The sequence below is a fragment of the Arachis ipaensis genome, chromosome B4 (genome assembly GCF_059453495.1).
Source record: "Arachis ipaensis isolate K30076 ecotype BB chromosome B4, ASM5945349v1, whole genome shotgun sequence".
Lineage (NCBI taxonomy): Eukaryota > Viridiplantae > Streptophyta > Magnoliopsida > Fabales > Fabaceae > Arachis > Arachis ipaensis.
The window spans coordinates 108420732-108439388 of NC_142439.1; the positions used below are offsets into that span (position 1 = coordinate 108420732).

An 18657-nucleotide genomic window follows, 5' to 3' on the forward strand; every position below is an offset into this window, starting at 1 on the left:
GTTGTCCGAGATGACGATCTCGGGGATCCCGAATCGGGTGATGATCTGTCGCCAGAGAAATTTTCGGCATTGGGTTGCCATGATGGAGGCCAGGGGCTCAGCCTCGATCCACTTAGTGTAGTAATCTATGGCGACGATGAGATATCGGAGTTGTCCGGGTGCCGTAGGAAAGGGTCCGACTAGGTCGATCCCCCAGGTGCCGAATGGCCGCTCTGCCGATATGATGCTGAGCTGGTGCGGGGCGGTGGTACGCGGAATCGTGATTACACTTTAATTATGTAAAGTTCATTGCTCTTTCTTTCCCTGTAAATGGCGCCAAAAACTTGATGCCAAAACCACGGTTCACAACTCCGTGTAACTGACCAGCAAGTGCACTGGATCGTCCAAGTAATACCTTACGTGAGTAAGGGTCGAATCCCACGGAGATTGTCGGTATGAAGCAAGCTATGGTCACCTTGTAAATCTCAGTTAAGTTGACTCATATGGGCTACAATATATTATGTAAATAAGACATAAAGTAAGGATAGAAATACTTATGTAATTCATTGGTGAGAATTTCAGATAAGCGAATGGAGATGCTTTCGTTCCTCTGAACCTCTGCTTTCCTGCTATCTTCATCCAATCAGTCTTACTCCTTTCCATGGCTGGCTTTATGTGATACATCACCACTGTCAATGGCTACTTTCGGTCATCTCTCGGGAAAATGATCCAATGCCCTGTCACGGCACGGCTAATCGTCTGGAGGCATCACCCTTGTCAATGGCTTCATCTTATCCTCTCAGTGAAAATGGTCAACGCACCCTGTCACGGCACGGCTATTCATCTGTCGGTTCTCGATCATGCTGGAATAGGATTTACTATCCTTTTGCGTCTGTCACTAACGCCCTGCAATCGCGAGTTTGGAGTTCGTCACAGTCATTCATTCATTGAATCCTACTTAGAATACCACAGACAAGGTTTAGACTTTCCGAATTCTCTTGAATGCCGCCATCATTCTAGCTTACGCCACGAAGATTCTGATTAAGAGATCTAAGAGATACTCATTCAGTCGAAGGTAGAACGGAAGTGGTTATCAGGCACGCGTTCATAGGGAATGATGATTATTGTCACGTTCATCACATTCAGATTGAAGTACGAATGAATATCTTAGAAGCGAAATAAGATGAATTGAATAGAAAACAGTAGTACTTTGCATTAATCTTTGAGGAACAGCAGAGCTCCACACCTTAATCTATGGAGTGTAGAAACTCTACCGTGAAAATACATAAGTGAAAGGTCCAGGCATGGCCGAGATGGCCAGCCTCCAAAACGTGATCAATAGATCAAAAGATAATCCAAAGATGGTCTAATACAATAGTAAAAGGTCCTATTTATAATAAACTAGCTACTAGGGTTTAAATGAGTAAGTAATTGATGCATAAATTCACTTCCGGGGCCCACTTGGTGTGTGCTTGGGCTGAGCTTTAACTTTCCACGTGCAGAGGCCATTTGTGGAGTTGAACGCCATGTTTTGATCCATTTCTGGCGTTCAACTCTGGTTTTGGATCCTTTTCTGGCGCTGGACGCCAGAATTGGGCAGAGAGCTGGCGTTGAACGCCAGTTTACGTCGTCTAATCTTGGCCAAAGTATAGACTATTATATATTTCTGGAAAGCCCTGGATGTCTACTTTCCAACGCAATTAAAAGCGCGCCATTTCGAGTTCTGTAGCTCCAGAAAATCCATTTTGAGTGCAGGGAGGTCAGAATCCAACAGCATCAGCAGTCCTTCTTCAACCTCTGAATCTGATTTCTGCTCAAGTCCCTCAATTTCAGCCAGAAAATACCTGAAATCACAGAAAAACACACAAACTCATAGTAAAGTCCAGAAATGTGAATTTAACATAAAAACTAATGAAAACATCCCTAAAAGTAACTAGATCCTACTAAAAACATACTAAAAATAATGCCAAAAAGCGTATAAATTATCCGCTCATCACAACACCAAACTTAAATTGTTGCTTGTCCCCAAGCAACTGAAAATCAATTAGGATAAAAAGAAGAGAATATACTATAAATTCCAAACTATCAATGAAACATAGCTCCAATCAGATGAGCGGGACTTATAGCTTTTTGCCTCTTGAATAGTTTTGGCATCTCACTTTATCCATTGAGGTTCAGAATGATTGGCATCTATAGGAACTCAGAGTTCAGATAGTGTTATTGAATCTCCTAGTTCAGTATGATGATTCTTGAACACAGCTTCTTTATGAGTCTTGGCCGTGGCCCTAAGCACTTTGTTTTCCAGTATTACCACCGGATACATAAATGCCACAGACACATAATTGGGTGAACCTTTTCAGATTGTGACTCAGCTTTGCTAAAGTCCCCAATTAGAGGTGTCCAGGGTTCTTAAGCACACTCTTTTTTTTTTTTTTGCTTTGGACCTTGACTTTAACCGCTCAGTCTCAAGTTTTCACTTGACACCTACACGCCACAAGCACATGGTTAGGGACAGCTTGGTTTAGCCGCTTAGGCCAGGATTTTATTCCTTTAGGCCCTCCTACCCATTGATGCTCAAAGCCTTGGAATCCTTTTTATTTGCCCTTGCCTTTTGGTTTTAAGGGTTACTGGCTTTTTGCTCTTGCCTCTTGGTTTTAAGAGCTTTTGGCTTTTTCTGCTTGCTTTTTTTTTTTCGCCTATTTTTTTTTCTGCAAGCTTTGTTCTTTGCTGCTTTTTCTTGCTTCAAGAATCATTTTTATGATTTTTCAGATTATCAAATAACATGTCTCCTAGTCATCATTCTTTCAAGAGCCAACATATTTAACATTCTTAAACAACAACTTCAAAAGACATATGCATTGTTCAAGCATACGTTCAGAAAACAAGAAGCAGTGTCACCACATCAATATAATTAAACTAAGTTCAAGGATAAATTCGAAACTCATGTACTTCTTGTTCTTTTTATTTAAAACATTTTTCATTTAAGAGAGGTGATGGATTCATAGGACATTTATAACTTTAAGACAAAGTTACTAACTACTAATGATCATGTAATGAAGACACAAACACAGATAAGCACATAACATAGAAAACGAAAAATAGAAGAAACAAGAACAAGGAATGAATCCACCTTAGTGATGGTGGCGTTTCCTTCTTGAGGAACCAATGATGTCCTTGAGCTCTTCTATGTCTCTTCCTTGTCTTTGTTGCTCCTCCCTCATTGCTTTTTGATCTTCTCTTATTTCATGAAGCATGATGGAGTGCTCTTGATGTTCCACCCTTAGTTGTCCCATATTGGAACTCAATTCTCCTAGAGAGGTGTTGATTTGCTCCCAATAATTTTGTGGAGGAAAGTGCATTTGAGGCATCTCCGGGATCTCATGGTGATGAGCTTCATACGCCTCTTGAGCTCCATGAATGGGCTCTCTTGCTTGCTCCATCTTTTTCTTAGTGATGGGCTTGTCCTCTTTGATGAGGATATCTCCCTCTATGTCAATCCCAGCCGAATTGCATAGGTGGCAGATGAGGTGAGGAAAGGCTAACCTTGCCATAGTGGAGGACTTGTCAGCCACCTTGTAGAGTTCTTGAGGTATAATCTCATGAACTTCCACCTCTTCTCCAATCATGATGTTATGGATCATGATGGCCCGGTCTATAGTAATTTCAGACCGGTTGCTAGTGGGAATGATTGAGCATTGAATGAACTCCAACCATCCTCTAGCTACAGGCTTGAGGTCCAATCTTCTTAGTTGAACCGGCTTGCCTTTGGAGTCAATCTTCCATTGAGCTCCTTCTACACATATGTCCATAAGGACTTGGTCCAACCTTTGATTAAAGTTGACCCTTCTAGTGTAGGGGCGTTCATCTCCTTGCATCATGGGCAAGTTAAACGCCAACCTCACATTCTCCGGACTAAAATCTAAGTATTTCCCCCGAACCATTGTAACATAGTTCTTTGGATCCGGGTTCTTACTTTGATCATGGTTCTTGGTGATCCATGCATTAGCATAGCACTCTTGAACCATTAGGATGCCGACTTGTTGGATGGGATTTGTTAGAGCTTCCCAACCTCTTCTTTGAATTTCATGTCGGATCTCCGGATACTCATTTCTTTTGAGTTTGAAAGGGACCTCAGAGATCACCTTCTTCTTGGCCACAACATCATAGAAGTGGTCTTGATGGGCTTTGGAGATGAACCTTTCCATCTCCCATGACTCGGATGTGGAAGCTTTTGTCTTCCCTTTCCCCTTTCTAGAGGATTCTCCGGTCTTAGGTGCCATCAATGGTAATGGAAAAACAAAAAGCTTATGCTTTTACCACATGACAAACCCCAATTTGACGGTTTGTTTTGCATTGAATTTAGAGTATTTTGATAACCTTTTGTCACATTTAGCCTAAGAATTAGCATGGTTTTGTTATCTCTTCCATAATTGTGCTTAAGTGTAAAAACATGCTTTTTAAGCCTTATTTTGATGAATTCTAGTTTCTGTTTGATTCCATAAGATGCCTTGATTTGTTTGCTAGTAATTCCAGGATTGAAATAGGCTAGGCATGGATCAAAGGAAGCAAGGAAGGAAGCATACAAGTGGAGAGAAGCATAAAAAGTCAAAGAAGCAAAGTCAGCCATGCACGCGCACGCGCACAAGGCGCTCGCGCGCACATTGCAGAATCGACCAGGGACGCGCACGCGTACCATGCTCGCACGCGCCGATGCTGGCACATGACCTCATTAATGCAACACGTGCCTGGCGATTTGAGAGGGTTTCTGAACCCATTTTTGGCGCCAAATTGCTAAGGGAAAGGAATAAAAGGATGAAGGATTAAGGGGAAGGCATAACATCACTTGGGAATCAACATCATTCCCAACCACTAATCACTTTTAGTTTAGAGTTCTAGAGAGAGAAGCTCTCACTTCTCTCTAGAATTAGGATTAGGTTTAGTTCAATAATCTTAGATCTAGAGTTTAATTCATGCTTTCATCTCCTTCTATCTCTCAATTCTTTGTTGCTACCTGGTGCACGAAATTGTGATCTCCAGGTTCGAATAATCCCTGGTGATGGCTCCAAAGCTTGGTGCTCTGATCTCAATACATAATTGTCACAACTTCGATACAACTAACCAGCAAGTGCACTGGGTCGTCCAAGTAATACCTTACGTGAGTAAGGGTCGAATCCCACGGAGATTGTTGGTATGAAGCAAGCTATGGTCACCTTGCAAATCTCAGTCAGGCAGATTTAAACATGATACTTTATTAGATTAAAATAAACAATAATAGGGATAGAGATACTTATGTAGATTCATTGGCAGGAATTTCAGATAAGCGAATGGAGATGCTTTTCGTTCCTCTGAACCTCTGCTTTCCTACTATCTTCATCCAATCAGTCTTACTCCTTTCCATGGCTGGCTTTATGTGATACATCACCACTGTCAATGGCTACTTTCGGTCATCTCTCGGGAAAATGATCCAATGCCCTGTCACGACACGGCTAATCGTCTGGAGGCATCACCCTTGTCAATGGCTTCATCTTATCCTCTCAGTGAATAATATGCTCACGCACCCTGTCACGGCACGGCTATTCATCTGTCGGTTCTCGATCATGCCGGAATAGGATTTACAATCCTTTTGCGTCTGTCACTAACGCCCTGCAATCGCGAGTTAGGAGCTCGTCACAGTCATTCAATCATTGAATCCTACTCGGAATACCACAGACAAGGTTTAGACTTTCCGGATTCTCTTGAATGCCGCCATCTTTCTAGCTTACGCCACGAAGATTCTGGTTGGGAGACCTAAGAGATATTCATTCTAGCTTAATTCATGTAGAACAGAAGTGTTTGTCAGGCACGCGTTCATAAGGGGGAAGGATGATGAGCGTCACACATAATCATCACCTTTATCACGTTCTTGGGTGCGAATGGATATCTTAGAAGAGAAATAAGAAGAATTGAATAGAAAACAGTAGTACTTTGCATTAATCTTTGAGGAACAGCATAGCTCCACACCTTAATCTATGGAGTGTAGAAACTCTACTGTATGAAAATACATAAGTGAAGGTCCAGGCATGGCCGAGATGGCCAGCCCCTCTGATCTAAGAACCAGGCGTTCAAAGATGATCCTAAGATCCTAAGATGATCAAAAAGATCCCTAATACAATAGTAAGAGGTCCTATTTATAATAAACTAGTCACTAGGGTTTACATGAGTAAGTAATTGATGCATAAATCCACTTCCGGGGCCCACTTGGTGTGTGCTTGGGCTTGGGCTTGAGTGTTACACGTGCAGAGGCCATTTGTGGAGTTGAACGCCAGTTTCTGTGCCAGTTTGGGCGTTCAACTCTGGTTTTGGATCCTTTTCTGGCGCTGGACGCCAGATTTGGGCAGAAGGCTGGCGTTGAACGCCAGTTTACGTCATCAATTCTTGGCCAAAGTATGGACTATTATATATTGCTGGAAAGCCCTGGATGTTTACTTTCCAACGCAATTGAAAGCGCGCCATTTCGAGTTCTGTAGCTCCAGAAAATCCACTTTGAGTGCAGGGAGGTCAGAATCCAACAGCATCAGCAGTCCTTTTTCAACCTCTGAATCTGATTTCTGCTCAAGTCCCTCAATTTCAGCCAGAAAATATCTGAAATCACAGAAAAACACACAAACTCATAGTAAAGTCCAGAAATGTGAATTTAACATAAAAACTAATGAAAACATCCCTAAAAGTAACTAGATCCTACAAAAAATATACTAAAAACAATGTCAAAAAGCGTATAAATTATCCGCTCATCACAACACCAAACTTAAATTGTTGCTTGTCCCCAAGCAACTGAAAATCAAATAGGATAAAAAGAAGAGAATATACTACAAATTTCAAACTATCAGTGAAACAGAGCTTCAATCATATGAGCGGGACTTATAGCTTTTTGCCTCTTGAATAGTTTTGGCATCTCACTTTATCCATTGAGGTTCAGAATGATTGGCATCTATAGGAACTTCAGATTTCGAATAGTGTTATTGATTCTCCTAGTTCAGTATGATGATTCTTGAACACAGCTTCTTTATGAGTCTTGGTCGTGGCCCTAAGCACTATGTTTTCCAGTATTACCACCGGATACATAAATGCCACAGACACATAATTGGGTGAACCTTTTCAGATTGTGACTCAGCTTTGCTAAAGTCCCCAATTAGAGGTGTCCAGGGTTCTTAAGCACACTCTTTTTTTTTGCTTTGGACCTTGACTTTAACCGCTCAGTCTCAAGTTTTCACTTGACACCTACACGCCACAAGCACATGATTAGGGACAGCTTGGTTTAGCCGCTTAGACCAGGATTTTATTCCTTTAGGCCCTCCTATTCACTGATGCTCAAAGCCTTGGGATCCTTTTTATTTCCCTTGCCTTTTGGTTTTAAGGGTTATTGGCTTTTTGCTCTTGCCTCTTGGTTTTAAGAGCTTTGGCTTTTTCTGCTTGCTTTTTCTTTTTCTTTCTATATTTTTTTTTTCGCCTATTTTTTTTTTCCTGCAAGCTTTGTTCTTTGCTGCTTTTTCTTGCTTCAAGAATCATTTTTACGATTTTTCAGATTATCAAATAACATGTCTCCTAGTCATCATTCTTTCAAGAGCCAACATATTTAACATTCTTAAACAACAACTTCAAAAGACATATGCACTGTTCAAGCATACATTCAGAAAACAAGAAGCATTGTCACCACATCAATATAATTAAACTAAGTTCAAGGATAAATTCGAAACTCATGTACTTCTTGTTCTTATGAATTAAAACATTTTTCATTTAAGAGAGGTGATGGATTCATAGGACATTCATAACTTTAAGACATAGTTACTACTACTAATGATCATGTAATGAAGGCACAAACACAGATAAGCACATAACATAGAAAACGAAAAACAGAGAAAGTAAGAACAAGGAATGAGTCCACCTTAGTGATGTTCTTGAGCTCTTCTATGTCTCTTCCTTGTCTTTGCTGCTCCTCCTTCATTGCTTTTAGATCTTCTCTGATTTCATGAAGGATGATGGAGTGCTCTTGATGTTCCACCCTTAGTTGCTTCCAATAATTGTGTGGAAGAAAATGTATCCCCTGAGGTATCTCAGGGATCTCTTGATTTGCAGTCAAATGTTCTACCACTGAGCTATAGACCCTTGATGGAAGCTTTTGTCTTCTCTTTCCTCTTTCTAGAGGCTTCTCTGGCCTTAGGTGCCATCAATGGTTATGGAAAAAACAAAAAAGCTATGCTTTTTACCACACCAAACTTAGAATGTTGCTTGCCTTCGAGCAAAAGAAGAAAGAATCGAAGAATAAGAAGAAGATATGGAGGAGATGGAGGGAGATGTGTATTCGGCCATATGGGTGGGATTGGGTGGGTAAGAGATGTTGAATTTTGAAGGAAAGTGGGTGTTTGGATGTGAGTGGTAAAGAGTTACTAGCGAAGAGTGTTTATTGGGAATAGAGGATGATTGAGAAGAGAGAAGAGAGTGAGTGGAGGTAGGTGGGGATCCTGTGGGGTCCACAGATCCTGAGGTGATCCTGTGAGGTCCACAGATCTTGAGGTGTCAAGGCATTTACATCCCTGCACCAATTTAGGCATGCAAAATGCCCTTGCACACAACTCTGGGCATTCAGCGCCAGGTTGGTGCCCATTTTGGGCGTTCAACGCCCATTTGCTGCCATTTCTGGCGTTGAACGCCAGAACCATGCTTGTTCTGGGCGTTCAGCGCCAGGATGCTCCCATTCTGGGCGTTCAGCGCCAGACAGATGCTCCTCCAGGGTGTGATTTTTCTTCTGCTGTTTTTGATTCCGTTTTCAATTTTTATATTTATTTTGTGACTCCACATGATCATGAACCTAAGAAAACATGAAAAACAATAAAAATAAGAATTAGATAAACATTGGGTTGCCTCCCAACAAGCGCTTCTTTAATGTCAATAGCTTGACAGTGGGCTCTCATGGAGCCTCACAGATGTGCAGAGCTTTGTTGAGACTCTCCAACACCAAACTTAGAGTTTGGATATGGGAGTTCAACACCAAACTTAAAGTTTGGTTGTGGCCTCCCAACACCAAACTTAGAGTTTGACTGTGGGGGCTCTGGTTGACTCTGCTTGGAGAGAAGCTTTTTCTGCTTCCTCTCCATGGTTGCAGAGGGAGATCCTTGAGTTTTAAACACAAGGGAGTCCTCATTCCATTGAAGGAATATTTCACCTCTGTCAACATTAATCACAGCTCTTGCTGTGGCCAGGAAAGGTCTTCCTAGGATGATGGATTCATCCTCTTCCTTTCCAGTATCCAGGACTATGAAATCAGTAGGTATGTAAAGGCCCTCAACCTTTACTAATACATCTTCTACTTGTCCATAAGCCTATTTTCTTGAGCTGTCTGCCATCTCTAGTGAGATTTTAGCAGCTTGCACCCCATAGATTCCCAGTTTCTCTATTACAGAGAGGGGCATGAGGTTTATTCCTGAACCAAGGTCACACAGAGCCTTAAAGATCATGGTGCCTATGGTACAGGGTATTATGAACTTTCCAGGATCCTGTCTCTTCTGAGGCAATGTCAGTTGATCCAGATCACTTAGTTCATTGATGAACAAGGGAGGTTCAACTTCCCAAGTATCAATGCCAAATAATTTGGCATTTAGCTTCATGATTGCACCAAGAAACTTGGCAGTTTGCTCTTCAGTAACATCCTCATTCTCTTCAGAAGAGGAATACTCATCAGAGCTCATGAAGGGCATAAGGAGGTTCAATGGGATCTCTATGGTCTCTAGATGAGCCTCAGAGTCCTTTGCTTCCTCAGAGGGAAGCTCCTTATTGATCACTGGACGTCCCAGGAGGTCTTCCTCCTTGGGATTCACGTCCTCTCCTCTCCTCACAGGTTCAGCCATGGCGCTTATGTCAATGGTCTTGCACTCTCCTTTTGGGTTCTCTTCTGTATTGCTTGGGAGAGTACTAGGAGGGATTTCAGTGATCCTTTTACTCAGCTGGCCCACTTGTATTTCCAGATTTCTAATGGAAGACCTTGTTTCATTCATGAAACTTACAGTGGCCTTAGATAGATCAGAGACTAGATTTGCTAAATTAGAAGCATTTTGTTCAGAGTTCTCTGTCTGTTGCTGAGTTGATGATGGAAAAGGTTTGCTATTGCTAAACCTGTTTCTTCCACCATTATTAAAGCCTTGTTGGGGCTTTTGATCCTTCCATGAGAAATTTGGATGATTTCTCCATGTTGAGTTATAGGTGTTTCCATAAGGTTCACCTAAATAATTTACCTCTGCTATTGCAGGGTTCTCAGGATCATAGGCTTCCTCTTCAGAAGATGCCTCTTGAGTACTGTTGGATGCAGCTTGCATTCCATGCAGACTCTGAGAAATCATATTGACTTGCTGAGTCAATATTTTGTTCTGAGCCAATATGGCATTCAGAGTATCAACTTCAAGAACTCCCTTCTTCATAGGCGTCCCATTGCTTACAGGATTCCTTTCAGAAGTGTACATGAACTGGTTATTAGCAACCATGTCAATGAGTTCTTGAGCTTCTGCAGGCGTTTTCTTTAGGTGAATGGATCCACCTGCAGAGGTATCCAATGACATCTTAGATAGCTCAGATAGACCATCATAGAATATATCCAGGATGGTCCATTCTGAAAGCATGTCAGAAGGACACTTTTTGGTCAACTGTTTGTATCTTTCCCAAGCTTCATAGAGGGATTCACCTTCTTTCTGTCTGAAGGTTTGAACATCAGCTCTAAGCTTGCTCAGCTTTTGAGGAGGAAAGTACTTGGCTAAGAAAGCCGTGACCAGCTTATCCCAAGAGTTCAGGCTGTCTTTAGGTTGAGAATCCAACCATAATCTAGCTCTGTCTCTTACAGCAAAAGGGAAAAGCATGAGCCTGTAGACTTCAGGATCTATTCCATTAGTCTTAACAGTATCACATATCTGCAAGAATTCAGTTAAGAACTGAAAAGGATCTTCAGATGGAAGTCCATGAAACTTGCAGTTCTGCTGCATCAGAGAAACTAATTGAGGTTTCAGCTCAAAGTTGTTTGCTCCAATGGCAGGAATGGGGATGCTTCTTCCATGTAAATTGGAATTAGGTGCAGTAAAGTCACCAAGCATCTTCCTTGCATTATTATTATTTTCGGCTGCCATCTCCTCTGCCTGTTCGAAAATTTCTGAAAGGTTATCTCTGGATTGTTGTATTTTAGCTTCTCTTAATTTTCTCTTCAGAGTCCTTTCAGGTTCTGGATCTGCTTCCACAAGAATGTTTTTATCCTTGCTCCTGCTCATATGACAAGGAAGAATGGCCAGAAAAATGATAATAATAATAGAGATCCTTTATACCACAGTATAGGGATCCCTTTGTGAGTGGAAGAAAAGAGGGGGAGATAAAGAATGTGATGTAAAGGAAGAAACACAACTGTGAGAATGGAAGAGATGTGAGATAAGATGTTAGGATATGAATGAATAAATAGAATAGGATGTGGGAGGTATAATTTTCGAAAATTATTTTGAAAAGGAGTTAGTGATTTTTGAAAATTGGTTTTTGAAAATTTGTTAGTATTTTTTTGAAAATTTTTTTGAAATAAAAATAAAAAATAAAAATAATTAGTTAATTAAAAAGAAATTTTTGAAAAAGGGGAGATATTTTCGAAAATTAGAGAGAGAGAGTTAGTTAGGTAGTTTTGAAAAAGTTAAGAAACAAACAAAAAGTTAGTTAGTTAGTTGAAACAAATTTTGAAAACCAATTTTTGAAAAGATAAGTAGTTAGGAGGTTAGGAAAGATATTTTGAAAAGATATTTTTGAAAAAGATAAGATAAGAAGATATTTTGAAAAGATATGATAGAAATTAGTTTTGAAGAAGATTTGATTTTTAAAATTTCAATTAATGACTTGATTCATAAGAAATCACAAGATATGATTCTAGAACTTAAAGTTTGAATCTTTCTTAACAAGTAAGTAACAAACTTGAAATTTTTGAATCAAAACATTAATTGCTATTGTTATTTTCGAAAATTATGATATAAAATAAGAAAAAGATTTTTGAAAAATATTTTTGGAATTTTTGAAAATAACTAATAATTTTGAAAAAGATTTGATTTTTGAAAAAGATTTTGAAAAAGATAAGATTTTCAAATCGAAAATTTGATTTAACTTATGAGAAACAATTTGATTTTTAAAAATTTTTGAAAAAGTCAACTCAATTTTCGAATTTGATGAGAGAAAAATGGAAAGATATTTTTTTGATTTTTGAATTTTTATGAAAAACATGAAAATTATGCAATGCATGAAATTTTTAGATCAAAACAATGTATGTATGCAAGAATGCTATGAATGTCAAGATGAACACCAAGAACACTTTGAATGTCAAGATGAACATCATAGACACAATTTTGAAAAATTTTTAATGCAAAGAAAACATGCAAGACACCAAACTTAGAATTCTTTAATGCTTACGCACTAAGAATTCAAGAATGCATATGATAAACATGAAAAGACACAAAACAAAAAATCATCAAGATCAAACAAGAAGACTTACCAAGAACAACTTGAAGATCATGAAGAACACTATGAATGCATGATATTTTCGAAAAATGCTAGATGCATATGCAAGTGACACCAAACTTATGATATGACTCAAGACTCAAACAAGAAATAGAAAATTATTTTTGATTTTTATGATTTTCTAAATTTTTTTGGATTTTTTTTTTTGAAAATTATATGAAAAATAAAAAATAAGGATTCCAAAATTTTTAATATGAATTCCAGGAATCTTGCATTCTTAGTCTAAAGCTTCAGTCCAGGAATTAGACATGGCTCACTAGCCAGCCAAGCTTTCAATGAAAGCTCCAGTCCAAAACACTAGACATGGCCAATGGCCAGCCAAGCTTCAGCATTTAACACCAGAGTATATTGCTCTTGATAACAAATTGCTGCTCATCATTTACCAAGCATGTAACTTGCCTCTGATGGTTTGGAAGCCTCAGTCCAAAAGAATTTAGACATGGCTTTACAGCCAGCCAGGCTTCACATGCTTCATGAAACACTAGAATTCATTCTTAAAAATTCTGAAGAAAATTTTTGAAAACATTTTTTTTTTCGAAAACAAAAGAAGAGTTTTTGAAAAAATTTTTGAAAACTTTTTGAAAAGAAAACGAAAAGAAAGTTACCCAATCTGAGCAACAAGATGAACCGTCAGTTGTCCAAACTCAAACAATCCCCGGCAACGGCGCCAAAAACTTGGTGCACGAAATTGTGATCTCCAGGTTCGAATAATCCCTGGTGATGGCTCCAAAGCTTGGTGCTCTGATCTCAATACATAATTGTCACAACTTCGATACAACTAACTAGCAAGTGCACTGGGTCGTCCAAGTAATACCTTACGTGAGTAAGGGTCGAATCCCACGGAGATTGTTGGTATGAAGCAAGCTATGGTCACCTTGCAAATCTCAGTCAGGCAGATTTAAACATGATACTTTATTAGATTAAAATAAACAATAAAAGGGATAGAGATACTTATGTAGATTCATTGGCAGGAATTTCAGATAAGCGAATGGAGATGCTTTTCGTTCCTCTGAACCTCTGCTTTCCTGCTATCTTCATCCAATCAGTCTTACTCCTTTCCATGGCTGGCTTTATGTGATACATCACCACTGTCAATGGCTACTTTCGGTCATCTCTCGGGAAAATGATCCAATGCCCTGTCACGGCACGGCTAATCGTCTGGAGGCATCACCCTTGTCAATGGCTTCATCTTATCCTCTCAGTGAATAATATGCTCACGCACCCTGTCACGGCACGGCTATTCATCTGTCGGTTCATGATCATGCCGGAATAGGATTTACTATCCTTTTGCGTCTGTCACTAACGCCCTGCAATCGCGAGTTAGGAGCTCGTCACAGTCATTCAATCATTGAATCCTACTCGGAATACCACAGACAAGGTTTAGACTTTCCGGATTCTCTTGAATGCCGCCATCTTTCTAGCTTACGCCACGAAGATTCTGGTTGGGAGACCTAAGAGATATTCATTCTAGCTTAATTCATGTAGAACAGAAGTGTTTGTCAGGCACGCGTTCATAAGGGGGAAGGATGATGAGCCTCACACATAATCATCACCTTCATCACGTTCTTGGGTGCGAATGGATATCTTAGAAGAGAAATAAGAAGAATTGAATAGAAAACAGTAGTACTTTGCATTAATCTTTGAGGAACAGCAGAGCTCCACACCTTAATCTATGGAGTGTAGAAACTCTACTGTATGAAAATACATAAGTGAAGGTCCAGGCATGGCCGAGATGGCCAGCCCCTCTGATCCAAGAACCAGGCATTCAAAGATGATCCTAAGATCCTAAGATGATCAAAAAGATCCCTAATACAATAGTAAGAGGTCCTATTTATAATAAACTAGTCACTAGGGTTTACATGAGTAAGTAATTGATGCATAAATCCACTTCCGGGGCCCACTTGGTGTGTGCTTGGGCTTGGGCTTGAGTGTTACACGTGCAGAGGCCATTTGTGGAGTTGAACGCCAGTTTCTGTGCCAGTTTGGGCGTTCAACTCTGGTTTTGGATCCTTTTCTGGCGCTGGACGCCAGATTTGGGCAGAAGGCTGGCGTTGAACGCCAGTTTACGTCGTCAATTCTTGGCCAAAGTATGGACTATTATATATTGCTGGAAAGCCCTGGATGTCTACTTTCCAACGCAATTGAAAGCGCGCCATTTCGAGTTCTGTAGCTCCAGAAAATCCACTTTGAGTGCAGGGAGGTCAGAATCCAACAGCATCAGCAGTCCTTTTTCAACCTCTGAATCTGATTTCTGCTCAAGTCCCTCAATTTCAGCCAGAAAATACCTGAAATCACAGAAAAACACACAAACTCATAGTAAAGTCCAGAAATGTGAATTTAACATAAAAAATAATGAAAACATCCCTAAAAGTAACTAGATCCTACTAAAAACATACTAAAAACAATGTCAAAAAGCGTATAAATTATCCGCTCATCACTACCCTCATCTTCTTCCATTCTTTTATTGTAATTTCCTTTATGTTGTTCTTATGTTTTGTTGTAGATCTACTATTGTTCCTTCCATTTTCTTTCAATTCAATAGGAGGTAATTCATAATAATTGTTCTTCCTTGCTTTTCTATTGTTGATCTCTTGCCTTTTTAGTTGTAGATTCCTTTAATTCTTGCAATTAATAATGTTTACTTCTATTGCACTTTATGTGTTTGTTGAAATGTCTCTTTTAGTTTTAGTGTAGATTTTGTTCCTCTTGGCCTAGGTAGAGTAATTAGTGACACTTGAGTTATCTAATTCCTTTGTTGATTGATAATTGGAGAGATTGCTAATTGGTTTGGAGTGCACTAAAGCTAGTCTTTCCTTGGGAGTTGGCTAGGACTTGTGGCTCAAGTCAATTCATCCACTTGACTTTCCTTTAATTAGTAAGGGTTAACTAAGTGGTAGCAATGAACAATTCTCATCACAATTGAGAAGGATAACTAGGATAGGACTTCTAATTTTCATACCTTGCCAAGAACCTTTTATAGTTGTTGATTTACTTTCATTGCCATTTACTTTTCATGCTTCTTATCCAAAACCCCAAAATAACTCATAACCAATAACAAGACACTTTATTGTAATTCCTAGGGAGAACGACCCGAGGTCCAATACTTCGGTTTATAAATTTTAGGGGTTTGTACTAGTGACAAACAACTTTTTGTATGAAAGGATTATTGCTTGGTTTAGAAACTATACTTTACAACGAGATTTTATTAGTGAATTTCTATACCATCAAAAATCCGTTCGTCAAAATGGCGCCGTTGCCGGGGATGTGCAATGGTGTTATGTTATTGGTTATTGTACATATGTGAATATTGTGAATAGGTTTATCTTTTGTTGTTTCTTAATTTTTGTTAGTTTTATTTTGTTCTCTCATTATGAATTCTCACCACTTTGGCTTTGAGTTTGGTTCTAAGTGTGTTGTAGGAAATGTGGACTTTAATGGCAACATGTACCATGGATGGAACCAACAAAGATGGGAAGAGCCTCAAGGAATTGATCACTCCTATTGGCAACAACCTCCGGATACTTGTAGGTATAATTTCCATCCTAATGCATGCCAACTTAGCGGCTATGATGATTCTTTTTGTGACACTCAACAACCACCATCATATGCCTATGAATCTCATCCTCAACATGAACCTCAACCATTCTCACAAGCCTTTCATCACCAAGCACCACCCTATGATCCATATCCATCATATAACCAATCATCCATACCATATTTTTATGGCCATTATGAGCAAGAACCTCTAGAATCACCACAACCATATCAAGATTACTCCCAAGAACCACCTCAATACTCATCATCTCCATACCCTTACCAAGAAGAACCACCTTCCTACCATGAACCCTCCCTCCAAAATAATGAACCTTCCTATTCACCCCGAGCCCCAATAGACGATCCTCTCACTTTGTTACTCCAAGGACAAGAAGCCATGAAGCGGGATACACTTGAGTTTGTGACCAATTTGACCAAGGTGGTGCACACTTTAGCCCACCAATGCGTGAATACTCAAGGTACTTCCGTGACCACATGTGAAAAGTCAAAAGAAGAGCAAAGCATGAAGGAGAAATTGGAAAATTCGGTGGAGAAGGAGGAGTCAAATTTTGTATTGGAGCAACTAGAGGAACCTATAATCATTGAAGAAAAGGAAGAAGTGGTTGAAGATTTAGGAGATGTTGAAAGTCCATGGGAATGTAACATCATGGAGAACTCTTCCAAGAAGCTTGATATTGATGTTGAGGAGGGTGCGCAATCTCCAAGACATATCATCGTTGGAGACTTGGAAGAGGTTTATCAAGAAATGGATTCAATCATGGATGAATTTCTCTCTACAGTGGAATCCTCTCCCGTTGGACATGGAGTTGAAAGTATAAAAGAGTGTGCACAACCTCCCATACCCTTGGTGAGCAATGAGAAAGAGAGCTACCAAGAGGAAAACGTTGGCATGGTGTATATTGAAATTGAAGAATATGAAGAGGTTGATCAAGAAATGACCTCGTTCATCAATGAATTTCTATCCAAAATTGAATCGCCTCTCATTAAACAAGATGAAGTTCTTGAAGATAACACCAAGCCACGTAACAAAGAGGATGAGGTTGAAAGTGAGGAGAATTGTGAAGAGGTGGAAACAACTAAAGAAGAGCACAAGGAAGTAGACCTTGCATTGTCTAAGTGTGGGGAGGTCTCCCCCCCCCCCCGAGTCACCATCCAACACAACATTCAAGTGGGTAGAATTCCTATCCATAAGCTTCACTTTCCCGCTTGAATATAGTTTGATTGAAACGGATGGACAACTTAGAGCTCTTTGTGGAATTAAAAGCAAGAATGAGTTGTGTAGTGGTTGCAAGTTAGGAATTAGGCTCATTAAGGTCAAAGCTTTAAGGTATAGGAATTATGATGGGATAAGAATTACTTTGTATGGGTCTAGAAGGAAGAATTGGTGGACTAACGAGAATTCTACGTACCGACCGCCCTCGTGTCAACCACCCGGAAAGAAAAAGTATGAAGATCAAATCGAAGATGGGTGTGAAGACAAGATATGGGATCCCGGTTCGCTATGTGAAGACCAACTATGGGGACTCATATCTTGGGTAGAACTTTGCCCAAGCTTGATGAAAAGGGTTGGAAATTCTGTCAACCAATTGAGGAGCAAAGATCCTTGGAGATTCAAGGATGAGTACAAACATAAGCCACCATGACAATAAGCATCTCAAAATGTCCAACTTAAGGACTTAAACTAAAAGTGCTAGGTGGGAGACACCCCACCATGGTAAACTCTTTCCATTCTCTTTTGAAATTGCCTAATAAGTGATTTGAGCTACCATTGTAGGTAGATATTTCACATAATTTGTTTGTACAACTTAATTGTTAGCTTAGTCACATGCATGTTGTGTTTAGTAGTAGATGAATAATATCAAAAATTGCATTTTTGTGAATTGTATGATGGTTGAGTGAATAAGAGTTGTGAACACTAAGGGGAGCACCCAGCAAGTTTTTTGTTTTTCTTCTGAAAAAAAAAAAAAGGGGGGGGGGGGCGTGGACGCGCGCGCACAACGTACGCGTACGCGTCCCGACGCGCATGCACCACGAACCACACTCCAGAGAGTTGGGCCTCCCTTGGGCAAACATTGTGCCCTGAGCCCAACCTGACCCACGTGGACGCGCATCTGCCGCGTCCGCGCCGATTTGCTGCTGCAAATGATTGAGCCAAACCCCAGAGAGTTAAGCCATTTCTGGGCTAGTTCTAGGCCCCAGGCCCAACCCGATCTGCGCGACCGCATGCATCGCGCCAGCGCGCCATTTCACAACTCGTCAATGTACGCGGACGCGCACTTGCCGCGCACGCGTCCTTGCGTGGTGCCACCAAACTAGGCCATGGACCAGAGAGTTGGGCGTGCCTCAAGCCCATTCTAAGCCTCAGGCCCAATCTCATGTACGCGTGCGCGCAAGGTATGCGCACGCACCCCTGCCTAATATGCCACCCCACGTTAGCGCGCACTGTACGCTCACGCGTGGATCTCCATTCCCCTCAATGCACGCGGACGCGTACTTGCCGCGTGCGCGCAAATCTAGTGGCGCGACTCCCAGGCCATTCTCCAGAGAGTTAGGCCTGAGTTAGGC

At 40.4% G+C, this 18657-nt stretch overlaps 1 non-coding gene across 1 annotated transcript; it reads left to right on the top strand.

Annotated features, from left to right (window-relative positions):
- Nucleotides 1-10619: 10619 nt before the first annotated feature.
- LOC148568715 (small nucleolar RNA R71) lies at nucleotides 10620-10727 on the top strand. The gene has a single exon (XR_015881861.1). It is a non-coding gene; the product is annotated as a small nucleolar RNA R71 (small nucleolar RNA).
- Nucleotides 10728-18657: the final 7930 nt, after the last annotated feature.